The sequence below is a fragment of the Callorhinus ursinus genome, unplaced genomic scaffold, assembly GCF_003265705.2.
Source record: "Callorhinus ursinus isolate GAN/ISIS: 27379988/994484 unplaced genomic scaffold, GSC_fseal_2.0 scaffold49, whole genome shotgun sequence".
Classification (NCBI taxonomy): Eukaryota; Metazoa; Chordata; class Mammalia; order Carnivora; family Otariidae; genus Callorhinus; species Callorhinus ursinus.
In genome coordinates, this window is record NW_027397111.1 from 4,286,287 (window position 1) to 4,303,016 (window position 16,730).

Below are 16,730 nucleotides of genomic sequence, written 5' to 3' on the forward strand. Positions count from 1 at the left end.
TACAGAATAAACGCCAGAGCCTTCGCTTGCATTAATTCATTCAGTTTTTTTTCCCCCTCACCAATCGAATGTGTGATGACCACCTCCTGGGTGCCAGGCTGTTTTATGCCCCGGAGAGGGGGCGGAGAATGAGACGGGCGAGAGAAGCACCCGGCCTCAGGAACGCACACTCTAGTCGGGTACGACAAACAGGAAGGAAGACAGGTAAGCCTACCATATAAAGGCAGGCAGTGGTGAGTGCTAATGAAGAGAAATAAAGCAAGGTCAGCGGGCCAAGTGATGGGGCCAGGGGTGGAGTAGGGGACAGTGCATTTTTAGTCCCTGAACACAACGACCATAAGTCCATTCTTTTCTGCCCCCCCCCCATTTGAACAGAGTCCAGAATGGAATGAAGGTCAGCCAGGCAGGGATGTTGGGGAAGACTGATTCAGGCCGAGAACAGTAAGTGCAAAGGCCCTGAGGCAAGAAAGAGGAACAGCAAGAAAGACACAGCAGCTGGGATGAAGTGAGCAGAGCAAAGAGTGCTAAGTGATGAGACCAGAGAAGCAGGATGGGCTGGCAGCCCATGGCAAGGAGTTCAGCTTCTATTCCAAGGATGCTAAGAAGCCATCGGAGAGTTTTGGCAGGGAAATGACACAATCTGATTTACTTTTTCAAAGGTCACTCTGCCTGATTCTGTGGAAGACTGACAGCAGTGGGGCCAGAACAGAAACAGGGAGACTAGCTGCGGGATGGGCGACATCTGGACGAGGGTAGGGAGATGTGGTGGCTTTCAAGATACACTCCGATGGAACAGCTATCAACAACCCAAGCAGTGAGGCGCCAGGGAAGGAGCAGGATCCAAGACGACACTTGCGTGTTGGACCCTCATAACCAGGGAAATGGGCCTGCCACGTAAGATGGGGAAGATGGGGGAGGAGTCATAATATCTTTGCCTTTTTTTTTTTCTTTTTAAGAAAAATTATCAAGACCTGTGTTTAGTTATGTTGGGTCTGGGATGCCCATGAAACATCAAAGTGTGGATGCTGGAGTGGGCAGCAGGTATGTGGGTTGGAGCTCGGGAGAAAGGTCTGAGCTCATCACTGTATGGATGACCACCAGGTCCTCCACCTCTTGGCCCCAGCTCCAGACCCGCCCCCAGGTGTCACCTCCTCTAGGCTCTGGCCTCCGCTCTGTGGCTCCCCCTGCCAGGAAAGCTCTGTCTGCACTTCTGTAGGGTAGACTCCTGCTCATCGCTTAAGACTTGCTCAAAAGTCACCTCTTGTCTAAAGGCCCTCCCGACCGCCCTCAACCCTCCCTTCTCCTGCGGTGCCCCGGCGCATGCCCCGATGGCCTTGGGTCACCCCTATTCGCACCTTTCCTCCTTGTGAGCTCCTTGAGGGTAGTGACCGTGAGGCTATTCCTCCCTGCAATCCCCTCCTAACATAAGGCCTGCGCATGGCAAACATTTGCTAAACGAACACAGTCCTCCTCTCTGTAACGAGGCACACAAGAAAGTACATGCGTGCGCATTAACGCACACCGCGGCTGCTGTCTGCGAGGGAAAAGGGGAAAAATCCGCTGTTGCCCATGCGGCGCTAGCACAGCTCAATGGGGTAGAATGGTGCCTGCCCTCCAGGAGTTTCTTAACAGGACAAAAGAGCTTCAGGAGAAGCATCTCGGGGTGTTGCGAGGTGTCATGAACACCACCGCACCTGAAAACGTGTCTCGGGTCTCACTGCAGAAACACCCAGCAAGTCCAAACACAAAGCACTCAGGAGTCAGACGCAGAGGGAAGGAAACCGCCCTCGTTTCCATGGCCTCCTGTACTCGCGAGAGTGAGCCTGCCTGGAAGCAGGTCCCCCTTGAGCTCTTTCACAGATAAAAACCATGAGTATCAGAGAGGTTAGGTGATCTGCCCAAGGTCACAGGGCTGGGAAGTACCAGAGCCAGGATTCAGTCACGTCTTCCCGAAACCACTGCCTACGTTCCTTCTCGCACACTCCATAGCCTCCCCCTATCACACCAGCTCGGGGAGCAGCCAGGAGCCTTAGGGACCCACGAAGCCCCAGAGCGTGCCGAGGAAATGGAACTCTGGAGAGGGGTGTGATGTGCCCGCTGTTACTGGGGAGTCACCAGTGGAACAGAAGCTGGAATCCAAGCCTCTGAATCCCGGGCCGGGCTCTGGGAGCACTGCACCTGCACTCTGCCAGGTTATTTCTTACAGGGCAGAGAGATAAAGCCAAACACAAAGCTTTAACAGTCTAACCTACCTGCTTACACATACCCTAGAAATAAGCGCAAGGGGAATGGGAAATTGTCTTTTGTGTCAATGATGACTGCTGTGTGATTCTGGGACCCCCACTAATAAATGGGACACTAAGGGAGGAGCACTGTCACTGCCCCAGGAGGGTTACAAGACCAACTGCGTGGGTAGCAGTTCTCTCATTCCTTGGGACAAATGTTCGCTGCCCACCTACTGTGTGCCAGGCACCGAACAAAGCAGTGGAGGCCAGGGGAACGAAGCCCGCAGTGGAACCGTGGCTCCCCGACTCGTGTAATAATCAGCATATCAGCCTCTCCAAGCCTCCGTTTCTTTATCTGTAAAGAGTCCCTGTTTCACAAAGTTGTTCTGGCTGCTAAACGGGATGACACATGCCCCTGGTATACAGGAGTGACGCAGCGAGCATCAAATGGCTGGTAGTTGGTTCCCTGCTGAGAAAGCAAAAGAGCTTACTCATACTGTAGGAAAAAAGGGAGCTATACCAGCGCTCCTGTAAAAACTTTGCAGAGTAAACGAGCATCAATCCTCTGAGGATTTACCAAAGCATAAAGGAATTCTTTGAGAAATTTTGAGTGGCTGAGTATCTTAAGGCTGGGTGGGGAGAAGGTGAGGAGGCAGAAGGAGAGGAAAAAGGAAAAGAGAGAGGATGGATGAATATATCAGTGTATTGGTAAGAATCAATGAAGTTAACACATATACATACAAAATAATGTAACTTGATGGCTAATGAACGGAGTTGGCTGTTCATTATCTATAGCCTTATTGTCTCCATCAAACTCCTATTCAATCTTCAATACCCTACTTGTTTGATGACTTCTTTCCCCTCGCCCCAGGTTAATTAATCTCTGCTCTGTTAATTGATTCTTACCAATGTACACATCACATTGGGTCTGCGTATTGGGTTCCCCTACCTAATAGTGAGTTCCTGAGAGTACACGTTGTATATGAGTCATCTTGGTGGCCCTCCTCTGGCCCCAGGATCCCCAGCCAGCAGCCTGCAGTTTGGAGCATCGCCAGAGGAGAACCTTCTCTCTAGAGCAGGAAAAAGAGCCAGGACTCACATTTATAAGTATCCATTCTGTGCTGAACATAGGCACCTTTTAAATCTTAATTTATGTATTCCTCAAAATGCCCCATGAGAGAATTATTATCCCTATTTTGTAGAAGGGGACACTGAGGCTCAGGGAGGTGAGGTCAACAGCCAAAGTTTCATACTGCTAGTAAAAGCGATGAGACAACGATTTGATCCCAGGTCTATCAGACTCCAGATCCCTGTTTTCACTAGACCAGCCCCCCTGCATGGATCTAATGAAGTTGAGGGTATCCTGGAAGGGACCAATGGTGTGGGCATCAAATCTCCCTGCAGGCTCATCAGTAAGGTGAGTGCTAAGGAGCTCTGGCCAACACATGGTAACCTGGCAGCAAAAGCCAAACACCAGGTCAGAGAGGCAGGGAGGAGGCCTCTGGAGAAGACAGAATTCAAAATTTCGCATGCAGTTAGCACGTGGTGAGTCGACCATCTCCCCAGACCCATCCTGTCTGAGAAGGAGATACATTCTGGGTCAGTGGTTCTCAGCCACGTGTGATCAGCTAAGTCCCCTGGTCGAGAATTCACAGATCTTTCCCAATTGCTGGGGAAACATTCAAGAACATGATCGTGAGCGTCTCCTAGCACTGCTAGGAGAAAGCTGTGGGCATAAGTGACCACAGAAGCCTGGAAATGTCCCTTCCTTTTCTTTTTTCCACCTCCAGCTCAGTAAAGGAAACTTCCATGATGTGCTCTAGGCAAATAGCTATATCTCAGCCTCGCAGGGGTCTGACTCCACCACTTCTGGAGTCAGAAGAACTGTGTTCAAGGCACTGTTCCTTACCAGCTGTGCCACACTCAGTACAGCAGATCTTCTTTGGGCCTGAGTGTCCCCAGATATAAAGAGGGGGAAGAGGGGAATGCCGGCTTCACAGAGAGGTTGTAGGGAGGGATGCTATGAGATAATACATGTGGGAAGAATCTGTCCATGTAAAAGGGTGTTCAGATGTAAAGAAGGGGTGCTGGGAACCTCAGGTACCTCACTACCTCACCTGCTGCCTCCCCCTCCTCAAGTCTCCTGGGCCGAAGGCCTGGCACTCCCTGCTGCAGCCCATGTAAATGCTGACCCAGCCTCTGTACTGAGGGCTCTGGGGAAAACCCAAGCAGCCCTGGGAGAGCCCTGGAAAAGGAAGCTGTGATTTAGCTGTTACTCTTCCAGAGGCTACCTGGCACAACTATGATCCTTAAATACATATTTATTTTTTAAGGTTATTTATTTATTTGAGAGAGAGAGAGCACAAGCAGGGGGGAGGAGCAGAGGGAGAGGGAGAAGCAGACTCCCCACTGAACAGGGAGCCTGACACGGGGTTCGATCCCAGGACCTGGAAATCATGACCCAAGCCGAAGGCAGATGCTTAACCAACTGAGCCATCCAGGTCCCCCCTTAAGTTAAGTATTTAATAATTAAATTGGCTACAACGGTTGAGGAGCGTTTTTGTCATCATGTAGGATGATAACCATCACCAAAATCAAAACATGAAACTCATTTAATTAAACCTATAGACTAAGACAAATGTGTCATTTAGATGGCACATGTATGACTTTTTAAAGTTTACTTATCTTCTATGTGCTCAAGCAAAAAAAGCTAGATTATTAACACCATAATTGGATACTCTTGGGAGGAGCATGAATTGGTCCAGCCTTTTGGAAGGGCAATTAGGCAATACCGATTCAAATTTTCAATGCAAACTATTTCAGCCAGAAGTCCCACTTCTTGGTATCTATACCACAGAAAATCTCATGCAGAAGTTCACAAGTGGGCACAACAACGGCTGCAGCAGCACTTGGTACAATGGCCAAAGATCGGAACCTGGGTGTCTGCCAGTATGGGAATGATGCAATAAACCTGAAATGTATCCATACCATGGGGTACAGCTGGCAAAAATAATATGGCATATTTCCCTGTACATATCAACTTGAAAAGATGACAATAACTGGCAGGTGGCCACTGAAAGTCACAGAACGTACGAAGAGAGAAATTCCATTTTTACAAAACAGAAGTAAAAATGCAGGGGGCGCCTGGGTGGCTCAGTTGGTTAAGCGACTGCTTTTGGCTCAGGTCATGATCCCAGGGTCCTGGAATCGAGCCCCGCATCGGGCTCCCTGCTCGGCGGGAAGCCTGCTTCTCTCTCTCCCATTCCCCCTGCTTGTGTTCCTTCTCTCGCTCTCTCTCTGTCAATTAAATAAATAAAAAAAATTAAAAAAAGAAGTAAAAATGCGTATTATTGGGGATAAGGGCAAATGAGGGAGGGGGAACAGCGAGCAAATAAAGTCTAGGACTATACCCAATAAAGTCTCAGAAGTACCTATTTTGGGAGAAAGTCGGGGGTGGGGAAGTCATGAAGACTTTCTTCCTTCATGTGAATGCACTTCAGTGTTGTCTGCATTTGTTACAAGTGTATACTCTTTCCTGATGACAGAAACAAAAACTAGATCTAAAAGGTCATAGAATAATAATAATTTTTTAAGGTTTCAGTGTTTGCAAGGAGTCCCCTAAAGTAACCACCTCCTCTCCCATCTCTGCATGCGGCCACCGGTCCCCTGTGCACTCCTGGACTTGCCCAAGAAAAGACCAAAGGTGGGGATGGCCTCCAGGACTGAGAATCTCAAACCCCTCCCCTATTTCAATAGGAATTCTGCCAAATTACAACCATGTCAACAAGATGGCTAATAAAAAGGATTAAGTGTCTTGTTCAAATTTACAACATCATAAATTACGGAATTAAAGTTCACTTGATTTCAACCTCTCTTAAATAGGGGCAATCAAAATTTATATCCTGCATTATCCAATATTTTATGTTGACTTATTAAGTCATGCTGAAGAGTTCTTAAAAACTGCTAATGAGGAAATCCCACGGGGAGGAGAGAAGGTGACTCTCCTAAATCCAAAAGGGCCTCAATGAAGCTTGGGTTCTCATAAAAATGTCAACTTCTGGGGTGAAATAACCTTCCTATCTATGGGCATAGTTGCTCATGAAAATAAATTGTTGCAGTGTCTAAGAGGTATTGGTTCCGTTCAGCAGAGACTGCCAGCTCAGTGATCTGCAGGCTGTGTAAAGATGCAGGGTGGGGCCAAATGGAGAGACCAGTGCCTGGAGGAGGGACCACCACTCTCTTTTGAGCATTGCCATGAAGAAAGATGGACCCCATGCTGTCAGACCTGCAGGTTTTCATGCAGAGCTAGAAATCCAGATTTCTAGACAACACCTACCAAGTTTCAATTGCCACTAACTGTAAAGTTTTAAAATAGCGTGAACACTGAACCAAATACACCTGCAGGCCGGATAGGGCCTGTGAGTCGAGTTTCCAACCTCTGCCCGAAAGTATCTACATTTTTTAACGGGTAATTTTCGTTCAATTTTATTTTCAGAAGGATGGGAGGAGGCAGGGAAATAATATGGAATGAGAGTCAAGCAGCTGATACTAGCAATATATTTCTAACGTACTTGAGAAAACAAGGGTAGTTGTCCATACCAAATTGTGAAGACATTGTTTAAAATTACTCGGCTATCCTAGGCATAAAAACACTTGAGAGTGAGAATTTCCCAGGTCCAGAGCAAATTTCCACAATTTGCTGTCAGTGAACCTACAAGAACTTAGCCTACTACTATGCATTAGCTGTATATCCTAAGACATTTCAAATAACAACAGCAAGCACAGAAAGGTTCCTGGCGCCAGGTGCTACTTAGGCGTTTGGCACCCAGGAGCACCAGTGTGGGCCACACAGCCTCTGGGCAAGATTCCAGGAAAGGCCTAACAAATCTCCCTCCAAAATGAAAAGCCGAAACAACCAAGAATTTAGCCTTAACATCATCAAATTGTGCTCATTTTTTCCAAAGCCCAGACAACAAGATATATTTGTGCTAATAACAATATCTGCATGTAATTCACAGTTCACGAAGTGCCTTTCCTATACCTTATCTCGCTCCTCAGGGCCTTTAACTGCATTTTAGACTTTGTATCTTGTCTAAAGTCGTCTTACAGTTGTTATTAACAATACGACTTTTAAAGAACAACAATAACAGATCCTTGGCATTTTTGACATGCCGGGGCTCAGCACATTTTCATTTCACCCGCACAAGAACCTCATCGAGATGATTACTATTATTACCATCCCATTTTACAGGTGAGGAAACTGAGGCCTACAGAACTTGGGTGGGTCGTCCGAGTCACATCACTCGCAGGCACAGAGTCTGACATTCCAGGGCCAGGGCGTGAGACCAGCATGCGAGTCCCCTTTAAAAGTGGAGTCTGGGCTTTAAGCAAACCTCAGTTTGCTGCGGGCAAATGTACCTAAGGCGTGGCCAGCGTCCTCCTGCGGCTCCTCCCCTATGCCCACTTTCCCCATTTGGTCAGAAGCCATTTATTTTATTTTTATTTTTCCCACTCAAAGCCAGGTTGAGTCACTCGGAGCTCAGCCAGCCTGGCCCCAGAGGGCCCTGGAGGCCTGGTGAGGTGCCCCCCCCCCCAACGGGGGAACAGCCTGCCTGCCTCCAGCCTCAGCAGGGTAGCCCAGCCTGCTGGGGTCTAGATGGGGCTTTCGCTGCACTGCTCTCTGAAGGGGGTCTGGGAAGCGGGTGCTGACAGTCACAACAGCCCTGTGAAGCGGTCACTGAGGTTCCAAAGAGGGAGAGGGGGGAGGGGAGGCGCCTGCAGCTTGGGAGAGGAGAAACTATTTATTTAGCCTGTGGCTATGAAATATCTATTATTCAAGGTCCCCGCATCAGACCCATGAGGGAGACACAGTCTGTAACGTGCCCCAGGATAAATTATGCAAATAAAAACAGGGAGCGAGAGGTACACACACCCCTTCGCCCACATACGCTCACCGACACAGGCACACGCACACACAAACTGCATCAGCAGCTGCTCTTAAGGTAGTGACTTCTGTCCTCCCTTACCTGCTTCCGCAGACCCCTCAGCCCTGACTCTACAAGGTGCTGCCCTGCCACAGACACCACACCCCGGCTGGCCCCCAGGGGCTCCGGAAGAACGGGGAGGGCAGGCACACGGGTCATGAGGGCCCTCGGGGGTCCTGGCCATCCCCAGAGTGTGTGCAGGGCCCGAGGAGCAGAGGAAGGTGCTGGCTCCATCCTTGGGGGAGAATGGGCTCCACTTCCTTAGGAAGCTGCAGGAAAGGACACAAGTTGCAGAAAAGGACAAAGGGAGTGGGCCTGAGGGTGTGAGAGGAAGGGACTCTGCTGAGGTACAGATGCTTCCTCAGCACAGCGGCGGGGACGGGGGACACAGGTGAGGACAGAGGCTAACACGCGCAGGGCCCCCCAGGGAGCCCCACTGCGGTTGCCGGCCCAGACGCCTGCGGTTCAGGGGGCACAGAGAAAGAGTGGGCGGTCAGGCAGGCTGTGGGTCAAGTCTGTGTGGAGCACCTACCTAGCAGGCAGGTCCCTGCAGTCCTGGGCTCACTGGGCTGCCCGGGCCGGGCGGGGGGGGCGGGGGCAGAGCAAACATACGCTTATCTACAACCACACGAATAAACAAGAGACCGGCCCCTGTGGCGAGCGCCGCGAACGAGCGGGAGGGCGGGCTGCGCGCATGCGTGGCAGAGGGACGGTGGCACAGGAAGAACGGGGCAGAGCGCAGCCCGGTGCTCCACAACCCAGGCACCTGCGGCAAACCTGTGCTCGCCTGTCCTGCGTTACCTGGGCCTCAGTCCCCTAAAGGGGGTCTGTGGGGTACTAACGATGACAGCACAGCCAACACCCACCAAGGCCCTGGTACCAAGTGCCTGCCCAGCAAGCACTGTGCCCGCACATGCCCCCTGGCTAGCAATCAGTAGGCCGTATATAATGATAGTGGTAACAGTGACGACAGGACCAGGTCTCTTACCCTGGAGGTCTGGGGAGGCTTCCTAGGAGGAGGCAAATCAGGGAGAATGGGCGCGGACGAGGCAAACCAGAAGGAAAATGCCTTCATGCAGCGGGAGCGGCTGCTGGAAAGTCCCGGAAAGGGAAAGCAGCATTCTACGTCTTACCGGGAGAGGACAGCAGCTCCAAGTGCCTGCTGGAGCACCCTGGTCAGCAGGGCACCTCCGCGGTAAGAATGGCTCCTTCCTCTAGGAAGCCCTCCCAGATTACTGTGAGCCCCCACGCAAGAGCTGCATTCTCGGTACGATTTCCCAGTTCCCTGTGGCAGAACTAGGAAACGGAGAAGGTGCAACAAGCGTGGAGCTGACGGCCCCACAGGGAAGCAGGAGCACATATACTGGTGACTGGCCAGGTGCACAGTGCCAGCTCCCATGGGGGATACAGACACTGCCCTGGCATCTCGGGTCAGAGCCCCTTCCTGTTTGCCATTCCTCAGTGCTCACCCAGGACTGGACAAGGTTCCAAATGCAGATAAAGAAGCCCTGGGGGCATCTCCACAAAGGACCACTAGCTGTCCTCCTCCCCCAGCCAGAAAAGCATCCTCAGCTAGACCATGGCGGAGGGAAGCTGTCAGCAGTGAGCAAGAATCATTATTTTGGCTAATTTAGGAAGTGTGCGACTCACCCAAGATGAAGCTGGGTAGACCTCATTCCTGAGCATTCCTTGATGGATTATTTTTCATTCTGAATTGCTATTACCATTCCAGCAACAACAGGAGTTTGTTTTTTGTTTTTTGTTTTTTTTTAAGTCCAGGGCAAAAGACTTTAGAGAAGTGACATTCCTCAAGCCTGTTTGCCAGGAGACACAACAGGTAGCGCCCAACCCAAACCCCCAGCAATGCGTCTTGCACTCAAAGCTGAGGGAGGGGCGGCCCCGCGGAACGCAATGGCCAACGAACCGCCAATTCGAAACACATTTGATCACATTATAGATCTGTTGTTTGGCTGCACAAACAGACTTTGCTATCCCTCCTCCTTCAACAAACACTTCCTGAGCCAGGTGTACTGTGCTGTCTCCGAGAACTCAGAGATAGTGTGTATGCGTGCACGCGTGTGTGTGTGTGTGTGTGCACGTGCACGCACACGCATGCACACGCATGTGTCGTCCCCACCCTTAAGGAGCACAGTTTACTGAGCATGTCAAGTGGTAAGTCAACAGTTACGCTGATAAGTGCTTTGGGAGAGATAAAGGCAGGGTGTTCTGGGAGCCGGCAGGAAGGTCATGTCCAGGACACAGAGAGGAGCAGCGTGGGAAGGAAGGTGTCCAGAAGACTGGAAACCCGTCCTGAGCTGCTGAAACGGGGAGCAGGGGGCGGGTCATTCCCAGAAGGGTCCAGCGGGGATGGCTGGCGGGAGGCTGGGCTGAGGTTAGAAATCGGGGGTAGGGCATGAGGAATGTGGCCCAAGGCCTGATCATGAAAGACCGCAGGCCCACCGAAGGGGCTTCGGCCTTACCCTACGAGCAATGAGGAGCCCTCGGAGAGTCTGCAGCAGGAGCAAGCCATGATCAGATGAGTGAGTTATAAACATCATGCTGATAAGGAGTGTGGGGGTGGACTGAGGAAGGACAAAAATGGACACAGGAAGACCAATTAGGAGGCTGTTGAAAGGAATCCAAAGGATGAGTCCTAAGTGAAGGAGCAGGGAAGGAGGAGAAGCGAGTGGACAAATCAGAAGATGTCCTCTTCAGGAGGACGCGGTAACCAACAGAACAGGACAGTTGGGGGAAAGGACAAAGCTAGGGATGGCTCGTGCAGGAGACACAACTTGGGGCTGCAGTTGCAGGCAAGGCAGGCAGCACGGGGAGACAGACGCACTCGCGGCAAGGGCAGGGGTGAGCACCAGGCGCCTGCGGGCAGCAGCTAGTGGTGTGGCCTGGGAGGAGGTTCGGGGCTGGCTCTGAAGTTCTGGGGGGCTGCAGGGTGGAAGTGAGCAGTGCAGGGGCTCACCCGGGGATGATCCTTGCAGCGATGAGAAAGAGACCGAGTAAAGCCTTATTAAGGGTAAGGACCAAGGAAAGAGAAGTGGCAAAGCAGGCTGTGGAGGCGAAGCCTCTGAGGCTGGAGGAGAACCAGGAGAGGCAGGCCAGGTAAGGAGACTGCACACCTACCAGGGAGGGGAAGGGAGCACTCAGCAGGCCACAAACATGGGACCTGGACAGGGGCTCCGCACTGCTGGGAGCACTCAGTTAGCTGGTAGCCACCGTGGCCCAGCAAAAGAATTAGGAAGAAGAGTTGACAGTTCAGCTGACGTCTGTAGAACCCTCAAAGAGAATTATGACTTTGTCCCCAAAAGCCACTCTGTCTCACTTCATTTCTTGGTGGGGCCTTCCCGATGACCCTAACTAAACTACTGGGCCCATCACCCTCCACCCCCTTCTCTCACTTTATTTTACTTCAGAGCATTACCATGCCATTATACATCTCACACATTTGTTCTGTCTCCCCTACTAGAAACATTCTCATGGGTAGCCTCATGAGGACAGAGAACTTGTCCTTTGTCATCCCCAGAACCACAGTGCCCAGAGCAGTGCCTGGCACACAGAGGAGGCTTGTCCCAAGCCTCCCGGCTCTTTAGAAACAACAAATATGTACTGAGTACATCCTACATGGCAAAACCATGCTAGATGCTGGGGGGAGTGCCAGTAAACAAGACAAAACAGGACCCTGCCCTCAGAGCTGAAAGTTGGAGGTGAGCAGAGAGAAATGCCAAATATTTAAACAAAAAGTAGATGACAACTGCCATCATGCGAGGCCTGGGATCTGACTGTCATGCCTTCTAGTGCTATTTCCTTTCCAAACCCAAGACTGTCGCCTTCTCCAACTAAGGAAAATTTTACCTGGGGAAACAGTTAAAGTATTTGAGATTTGGTCTCGGTTTTTTTCGGAGATCCCACGCTTCCTCCACCCTTTCAACAGACTCCTAAGAGGTGGAAACACCCACTACAGGCTCTGAATATTTAACCTGTACAGCTCAATCTTTCTCTAGTCCTTCTACGTAAGTAGGAGGAGAAATTCCAGACTCAAGCGAGAGAAAATAGGGAGCAGTGTAAACCAGGGTTCAGATCTGGGTTCAAATCTCTTGTGACCTTGGGTAGGTTTCTCAACCTCTTTATGATTTGATTTTCTTACTGCTGAAGTGGTAATACTAATTCCCTGTGTTAGGGATTGTTGCAGAGATGACATAAAATGATGCGTACCAAGCACCCAGCACCGAGCCTGGTACATAGTGAGAGTTCGATAAACGGTGGCTCGAAAGCAGTTACACCTGTTGCTTTTATGACCAGATCTCAAACTGCTATATTCACACCAACTAAGCCAAAAACACCGTAGAATTCAGCCCAAAGAATGGACACTCGAAATACTCAGAGCACAAACTGACATCTGTTGGAGGGCTTGAAGAATTATCTCAAAGTCCCCTATGTGGGCAGACTCGGCAGTAAGAAGTTCCTTGGTCTGCCCTCTTCTCAGTTTCTTGGTCTACCCTCTTTTCTCCCTCAATTTAGGCAAATGCAACTATCTCCCCAACAGATCACATCTTGTCTCACGGCAAGAGTCCAGACATGGGCTGGGCCCCGTGGTGCAAGTTGTGACAGAGCTATGAGCACCACACCTCAAAGGGAGCAGAAGGACACAATCACAAGCCCAATGTACCCACAAACCCCCACAAAAGCTTGGCTCCAGAGACGGAAATGAGGACTGGTCATGGCATGCTGTGCCTGCCTCAAAGCTAAAGAAAAGGTAACTGTGACATGCAAATGTCCAAATCATATGTGCATCTCCCTTCTTTTACCAGACTCTCTCTGAGGGGCCTCTTTCTTTCACTGATGTCTCTGATGCTTTATCCCTCATTTATGTGCGACCCTGTGCAGCGTGGAGCCCTCAGCCCCATTCCTCTCTGTGGGATCACGTTCCTCAAGGCCATCTCTAACCCACTGGTCACCAAGTCAGCAGCCTTCCTTCAAGTCCTTCTCCAGAGTCTCTGCTGCTCCCTCCTCCTTCCTTTGTGGGACTCTCTCCTCTTCCACCTTCTTCTTCCATCCAGAGCTATGCACACTCCCCAGTGCTCGGCTCTCTGCTCATCACGGGGAGAAGTCATTTAATCCTATGGCTTCCCTTCTACATCTCCGGACCAAACCTCAGTCCAGGCTTCAGCCCTACATCTCCAACTGTCTACTGGACGTTTCCTGCGGATGAACCACTGTCATCCTAAATTCGGTGTATCTAAAACCAGATGCATCAGGCACCCCTCTCCATCTCCAGTCTCTACATTTGTCAATGGTGCCACTGTGAACTACCAAACTTTCGTTTTCTTTGGTTCCTGTCTTTAAAGTCCAAGAAGACTATAAATCCTATGGTTCTCCCTTTGCTATCTCTTCTATTGGTCCTTCGCTCCCACCTGAACCACTGCTAACCACATGATGTCACACACGGATTGCTGCTGCTCATTTGAACAGGCCCCTGGCCTCTTGTCTAGCTATCAGATGAAAGGTCTTAGCATGTCACTTATGCCATTTCAATTCTTTGCCCAAAATAACCTCAATGGCTTCCCACTGCATCCAGGATAAAGTCCAAATGTCTCAGCCTGACATTCAGGGTCTAGAGATGGAGTCTGCAAACTGGAGCCCACGGGCCAAATGCTACCTACCACTTGTTCCTGTAAGTAAAGCTTTCCGGGGACCCAGCCACGCCCATTCATTCACAGATTAGCTGCGGCAGCTTTCATGCTCCAACAGCAGGGCTGAGTCGCTGTGACAGAGACCACATGGCCTGTGAAGCCAAAAATATTTACCATCTGACCCTTTGCAGAAGATGTTTGCTGACCTTGGTCTAGAGTAATCCTATCCTGCCAAAGGTCTTGCCCGTGACTCTTCTGGATAAAGCTCTTACTCCTGTGGGTTTGCTGCTGTGAGCCCACTTTCTTTATATCTTACACCCAACTTCTTGAACCCAAAAAGCTTACTTCACTCCTTTTTGGACTCTTCCTTCCAAACACAGCCAAAGTCCCACCCTCCATGAGGCCAGCTGTGTCCATCCCCTACAACCCCGGATGCCCCTCCTCTGGCCCCCCCTCTGCATCTATCGCAGAAACAGTGAAATTGCACTTCTCCTGGGGGTCCTTTCTGCCTGTACTATAGGCTTCTCTAGAGTCTAGGTTTGGTAACCTCCACAGCGCCATGCCAATGATAACTTCCTTGCCCTTTATTCCAAATACCGATCCTCAGTAGCATAATTCAGTAAGGAGGCATCAAACAAACTTACCAGTGAAGTCCTAGGATTCCACATTTGAAAATTTAAGTTTGGGTCCAAAAGTGTGCACTCTAGCCAGCACCACCTAAAAGCCAATGAGATAAGAGTTTAGCCTTAAGAGAGAATAGTTACACGCTGTCTTTAAATTTACAACCCCCAATAAGTTTGATTTACCATCCTCTCAGGATGCCCATTTCTGTTACTTTGTCTAGAAAATCCTGCTCATCTTTCCAATCCACTGGACAGTCTTTCCCCCAGCAAGCCAGGCACCTCCTCTCATTTATGGTAACACATGACATATGGGAGCACAATTTCTTATTTAGGAATGGGGGTCTCTAGAGTATAGGCTTTTCAAGAGAAGAGACCTATTAAATTTACCCCTTCTCTTACCCCACCGCCTAGAACATGGTGGGCATTTAGATAGTCGTCAAGAAATATTTGTAAAATGGGTGGACAAATAACTCACTCAATACATTAACACGTAGCTGGGTGTTGAAAATTCTGCTAGGCCACATTTTTCCCTAGAGAAATGCATGCCTCAATCCCACTGATTTTAAAAGCAATTGTTTAGCAGGAAGGATTAATGACATTAATCTTCTAAATGCACACCTTTGGAATGGCACTCCCCTGGGCAGAGAGCCTTCAGAGGCTCCCAGAATCTAAGAAGGCAAGCCCAACTCCGTAAACAGCCTGCCAGGCCTGTACCAACCGGCCCGGCCTGAGTCCACAGCCTCAGCTTGCACGGCCTCCCCTACTGACCCCACTATCCAGACAAACACAGCTGATAGCGGGTCCCTTCCCTCTCTGCATTCCCTCCAGTTGGATGTGTCTCTCCCCTTCTCTCCATATTATCTCCTCTTGAAATGCCATCCATTTCCAACATTATATCCCAGACCAAGTTCATCATGGGGCCAATACTTTTTTTCCTCTGGGGTGTGTGTGTGTGTGTGTGTGTGTGTGTGTGTGTGTGGTAAAATACACATGACGTAAACTTTATAATCGTAACCATTTTCGGGTGTACAGCTCAGTGGTATTAAGTACATTCATGTTGTTGTGTAACCATCACCACCATCCATCTCCAGAACTCTTTTCCACAAAACTGAAACTCTATACCCATTAAACAATTAACTCCACTTTCTCCCTTCCCCACCACAAGTCTCTGAAACCCAGTAAGTTTTTGTGGAATGAATAAATGATGAATGAAGACATGAATGAATCTGACCTCAACCCTCCCCACAAAAGCCAGAAGTACTGTCCCTTTCTCCTAGACTCCCATGGCACTGTCTTCATCTTTCTTGGATTTATTTCAATCAATCTTAAATGATCTGTTTTGCACAACTGTATTTTTCTTTAGTGGGGAAACTGTGACTTATTTGAAAGGTTAAGCTGGGGTCCCAAAGCAGGCATTTGGCCTGTCCTCCACGTTGCTGGATCCAATAAGCAAGTCTCAGACCTGGTCTTACGGCTTTTGGTACCAGTAAACCATTCCCTCTTACTTGACGACCCTCCTCACTTGGCGTCCAGGATAGCACTCTTGGTTTTCCACCCACCTCACTAGCTATTCTTTCCCTTTGCTGGTTCTTCCTTATCTCCCTACCTCTTAATATCAGAGTGCCCCAGGGCTCAGGCCTTGTTCTCATCGCTTCTCTGTATACCTCCAGTCACCTCCCGGTGGTCTCACCTAGTGTCTGGGATTCAGGTATTATCTGTATGCTGAGGATGATGCCCAGATTTCTCTCCAAGCCTGGACCTCTCCTCTCAACTCCTGGCTAGTAGGATATATCCAACTGCCTGCTTCCAGTAAGATGTCATGTAGACAGGAGATCTGTGTAAGTCATGTTCAATGTGTCAAACCTAACCACTTCGCCTTCCCCCAGGCCTGCTCCTCCAAGCCCTCCCCATCTCAGTTTAAGACAACGTTATTCCAGTTGCCCAGGCCAAAAGGTTAGAGCCATTCTCGTCTCCTTTCTTTTAGGCCATAGTCCAGTCCCCACCAACATTGGTTTTTATTTCAAAATACATTCAGAATATGACCCTTTCATTGGTTTTTATTTCAAAATACATTCAGAATATGACCCTTTCTCACTCCTTCCACCATTACCAATGTAGATGATTGCAAGAGCCTCTCAACGGGTGTGCCTACTTCCCTGCTTTGGCTCTTGGTGTCACTCCTCCCTCGATCCGTGGTCAATTCCCAGTTCAGGAGGGAATTGGTCATAACATCAGTCAGATCGGGTCATTTCTTTG

The 16,730-nt window shown here is 49.7% G+C and overlaps 1 protein-coding gene across 6 annotated transcripts in view; it reads right to left on the reverse strand.

The window, feature by feature from the left end:
* BMAL1 (basic helix-loop-helix ARNT like 1) overlaps positions 1 to 16,730 on the reverse strand; it is a 100,846-nt gene that overhangs the window by 56,415 nt on the left and 27,701 nt on the right. For 5 of the 6 annotated variants that reach the window (XM_025894165.2, XM_025894164.2, XM_025894163.2 and 2 more), the window contains exon 2: positions 14,496 to 14,568. The gene's annotated coding sequence lies outside the window, so the exon portion shown is untranslated. Of the gene's footprint in view, positions 1 to 13,881; positions 14,004 to 14,495; positions 14,569 to 16,730 lie in introns of all 6 variants that reach the window. The other variant, XM_073882889.1, reaches the window with a different exon arrangement.